Source organism: Pinus tabuliformis, chromosome 1_1, assembly GCF_031772625.1.
Source record: "Pinus tabuliformis cultivar Carrire ecotype Pingquan chromosome 1_1, CPIR1, whole genome shotgun sequence".
Lineage (NCBI taxonomy): Eukaryota > Viridiplantae > Streptophyta > Pinopsida > Pinales > Pinaceae > Pinus > Pinus tabuliformis.
Window position 1 is genome coordinate 335,927,329 of NC_142297.1, and position 4,302 is coordinate 335,931,630.

Genomic DNA, 4,302 nt, shown 5'->3' on the forward strand with positions numbered 1-4,302 from the left:
GAAGCTTGATAGTAAGGGGGAGAAGTGTGTCTTTATTGGATATTGTGATGAGTCAAAAGCATACAAACTCTATAATCCATCCACCAAGAAATTAATAGTAAGCAGAGATGTGTAGTTCATTGAAGATGAAGCTTGGGATGGAAGCTTAGATAAGACAGTGAATGTGAAGACAATTGTGTCTCACGAAGAAGAAGAGGAAGGGACAGTAGCAAATAATCCTTCCTTGGTGGCTCCTCCACCACCACAGCAAGTACAACAAACCACACCACAAGTTGGAATTTGAACAGCCTTGAGAAGTCAAGGAAGTGCTTCTTCAAGCACACCACAAGGATCAGAAATACCCTCAAGTTCAGATGGAACTCCAAACACACCAAGAAGACCAAGATGCAGAAATCTGAATGAGATTTATGAACAAGGAGAGGTAAGTAACAATACCGATCTAAATTCATTATTTGCTTTGTATTGTCATGTTGATGACCCAGTTCATTTTGAAGATGTTGTAAATGAAGATAAATGTATTGAAGCAATGAATGAAGAAATTGGTGCAATTGAGAAGAGTAAAACATGGGAGTTAGTGGATCTCCCTGAAGGCAAAGATGCCATTGGAGTTAAGTGGGTCTATAAGACCAAAAGCAATGCTGAAGGCAAGATTGACAGGCACAAAGCAAGACTTGTTGTGAAAGGCTACAAACAGCAACAAGGCAAAGACTATGATGAAACCTTTGCACCAGTAGCAAGGATGGAAACAATTAGAACAATGTTGTCTATTGCAGCACAACACAAATGGAAGATTTATCAGATGGATGTTAAATCTGCATTCATGAATGGAGTGTTAAAAGAAGAGGTTTATGTTGAACAAACTCCAGGCTATGAAGTTGAAGGCCAAGAGCATGAAGTCTGCAAACTGAAGAAGGCTCTTTATGGGTTGAAGCAAGCTCCAGGAGCATGGTACAGCAGAATAGATGCTTATCTAATTGAGAATGGATTTGATAAGTGTGATGGTGAACCCACACTCTACATAAAGGAGAATGATGGTAAGATGCTTATTGTTGTTTTTTATGTAGATGATTTGATTTTTACTAGCAATGGTGCTTCTCTCATTGCTGATTTTAAAGCAGTCATGAAAAGTGAATTTGAAATGACTGATTTGGGCTTCTTAAGATATTTTCTTAGAATTGAAGTAGACTAAAGTGAAAATGGTGTTTTCATTTCTCAAGTTAAATATGTAGAATCAGTGTTGAAGAGATTTAACATGTAGAACAACAAGGCAGTTGTGACTCCAACTGTAATGGGGTTGAAATTGACCAAAGAAGACAACAGCAAGGATTTTGATCCAAAATTGTACAAGAGCATAGTTGGGAGCCTTATGTACTTCACTGCAACTAGGCCGGACATTATGCACGCGGTGAATTTAATCTCCAAATTTATGGAAAGACCGAAAGAGACTCATTGGCAGGCAGCCAAGAGGATTCTAAGCTATGTGAATGGAACAAAGGGGTTTAGTATTTTATACTCCTCTTCTGAAAGTTTCATGTTGACAGGTTACACTGACAGTGATTGGGCTAGAAGTGTTGATGATAAGAAAAGCACATCGGGGTATGTGTTTCATATGGGTTCGGGAGCCATCTCATGGGCTTCCAAGAAGCAACCAGTTGTGTCTTTGTCAACAGCAGAGGCAGAGTATGTGGCAGCAACAGCAACAACATGCCAAGCAGTGTGGTTGAGAAGAGTTCTCAGAGATTTGTGTCATGAACAAGAAAAGGGCACAACCATTTACTGTGACAATAGCTCAGCAATAGCATTGTCTAAAAACTCAGTTTTTCATAAAAGGACAAAGCACATAGACACCAAATTTCACTTCATACGTGAATTGGTTAACAATGGTGAGATTGTTTTGCAGCACTGCAGATCAGAGAATCAGTTAGCTAACATCTTGACAAAGCCATTGGGAAAGAAAAGTTTTGATCATTTCAGGAAATGCCTAGGTATGCAGAAAAACCCAGCAGTGGAAATTAAGGGGGAGTGTTGGAATTTAATTCCAACTGCAATATAAACAGCTGGATAGAAATCTGATTTGCTGTAGTTATTCCAGATGCCTCAAAGTCATGCTTGATATTTTCCACATTAATGTGCATTAAATTTTCAGCATTAAATTCCCCTGCAACAACCGACTTCATTTCTTCAAAAGGCATCACCGCTTGCTGCATTCAATACGCAGATAAGCTTTAGAAGGTATTTGTATTATCTTGTTGTTTAAAGTCAAATATGTTTTAACATATAAATGTAATGAACAACAGTTCTGTTTTATGTTAGAAGAATGAAACTCAGTTTTTTCTTGTAACGCATAGCAGTGCTGAAACTGAGTTTTTCTTGTAACACACAACAGTGCTGAAACTGTAATTTTCAGATAGTGAAAAATCAGTTTTTGGAACTGAAGCATTCCTGCTGTAATCCCTCTATCAAGAGGAAGATGCTCTTCAGCATAATATTTTATGAAAATCCCTCTATGTGAGGAAGACGAATTTGTATCAGTTGGTTTACTGTTTATAAATAGAAGTTTCATTTCCGCGTTGCTATTACACTGTAACCAGAATATTTGCGCGTTGTTGTTACACCGTAACAAGAAAATAGTCTTGATGTCAAAACAGAGTGTTGCTGATACACCAGTTTCAGCGTTGCTGAAACACCGTTGCTGATACACTGCAAATAGCAACTGACGAAACTGCGTTGCTAAAACACCAGTTCCAGCATTGCTGAAACACCGTATTCCGCAAACGATTTTTATTTCCGTTGTGTTAAAACAGAGTATTGTTCTGTTTTTTAGTTTTGTTTAGTATTATCAGAAATTCCAACAGTTTGTAGGAAGGCGAGTCAGAAATTAATGACATGGCATCGATCGAGGGAGTGACTTCTCATTCACATGTTAGTTGGGCCTTTTTCAAGTTGCACAATTGGGAGGTTGACCTGGAACATGAAGTTATCTGCTTCATGGAATAAAAGTTGCTCAATAGCTCAGCAAACTTGTTATCCATAAACTCTATCTTCTCCACAGTCACCTTGGTATTACTATGGTTTTTCGTGGTTTCCTCATTGGCATGGTTTTCTCCAGTGACTGGCTTTGCTCTAGCGGCTTGCTCGCTTACAGAGCACAGTCGCCTTCTAACCTAGCACGCAGGAGGCCGAGATGGATTAACTAGAAATTACAGGATGCAGAGGAGCATGTAGGAGTAGCTACTGGCATGAGGTGAAACCAAAGACTCGTATAGGTCTCGAGAAGCGCAAAATCATTCAGGTAACCTGTACCTCTATCAGTCACTTAACCTAGCTTTATTCCAGCTTATTCTTCTCCCTACCTACAAGACCTGGTATTATTTTCTTGCATAGAGTGTTTATTCCCCTCAAATCGCCCTCTCTGAACAACCAACAAACTCGTTCATGTGTGAAAAGCATGGATATTTTACAAGGCATCAAAAGAGCTACAAGATGCCAAGAAATGGTTACAACAGAAAATAATGCATGTGGCCATTCAGCCTGAAAGACGATGCGGGTTTCACTCTCACTAAGTTAAGGGGAGCTTGATCCATCACTGGAAGGGAGATCCTGGATGAGAAGAAAGCCTTCTCCATCCTTCTTCATGTGGATCCTTCAAGTGGCCATGGGCCTTCATTCGACAAGAGAGGGGTTATTCGAAGTCCAAACACCACCTTGACTCTAGGTGTCGCTTGCCTCATTTTCCCTAGTCGTTTTGTTGTTGTTTTGTTCGACTTAATCAGAGTCTTTGGCTTTACAAACCAACCCAATGACCCATAACAAACCAGCCCAATGGCCCATAACCAGAGCCGACGTTTTCAAATTGGAAATCATAGATGCTATAGATAGCATCGCGTCAGAGATTTTTCATCCAAAAAATAAGGGAAGCATGCACAAGATTAATGGAAACGAGTAGAGTCCCATCAGAAATTTTTCATCTAGAAAATAAGGGAAGCATACGCAAGATTAATGGAAAGGAGCAGCGGGAGGACTTCAACAGAACTTAGGCCAAGCAGTTCGAGTACATTAACAGAACTCAGGTGAGCAGTTGGCTCAGAATATTGAGATTGTTTTGTAGGAATTGGAGGCTCAGAATATTGAGATGGTTTTGCAAGAATTGGAGGTTCATCAGTTAAATATGGGAAATGGAAGCATGTCCAGCTCACCGTAACCTGCCTTGCTTGGCCACACCATCTCACAAACATGCATTGACCATTGACAGATGGCGGAAATACTGTTGTACAACCGCCATGTGGTATAGCCAGTGACCCG